Below are 517 nucleotides of genomic sequence, written 5' to 3'. Positions count from 1 at the left end.
CCATGGTGAGGGACACCGGAGCCTGGCCAGGGGGCTCGGGGCCATCGTCCTCCCCCGGGCGCTGCGTCCTGGGGGCTGGGGTTCGGGGGGAGGCTTTGGGGTGCGGATTCAGCTGGAGTCCCGGGCATTTGATCCGCTCTCGCAGAGCTGATTCATTACCAGAGCCAGCGTGTGAAAGGATGTATGGAAATCCTATAGCAACAGTTGTTCCCGAGCTGTGCAAAGTTCACATAGTGCTAAGGCTTCCCAGATGCTCCTCGCGCCGCAGGTTTCTGTTTCAAGGCTCTTGGAAGTCGCTGGCCATTCACCCTGGCCGGCGCGGCCGTCTCCTCCCCAGCCGCCCGGAAGGCACGCTGCTCCGGAGCGGGTGGTAGCAGGAGATCTCATCCTGGTGGATGCACAAGATAACACCAAAGACATTTTTTAAAAAGCAGAATTTGGGGTGGTTTTGGTTGCCGCTGCGCTCAGGGTGACCTGCTTTAGAGGGTTTTAAATTGCAGAGTACTGGCACGAGCTC

This window comes from Pygoscelis adeliae, unplaced genomic scaffold, assembly GCF_000699105.1.
Source record: "Pygoscelis adeliae isolate BGI_AS28 unplaced genomic scaffold, ASM69910v1 Scaffold590, whole genome shotgun sequence".
NCBI classification, from domain to species: domain Eukaryota; kingdom Metazoa; phylum Chordata; class Aves; order Sphenisciformes; family Spheniscidae; genus Pygoscelis; species Pygoscelis adeliae.
The sequence above is the reverse complement of the archived record's forward strand: the minus strand, read 5'-3'. Positions refer to the sequence as shown.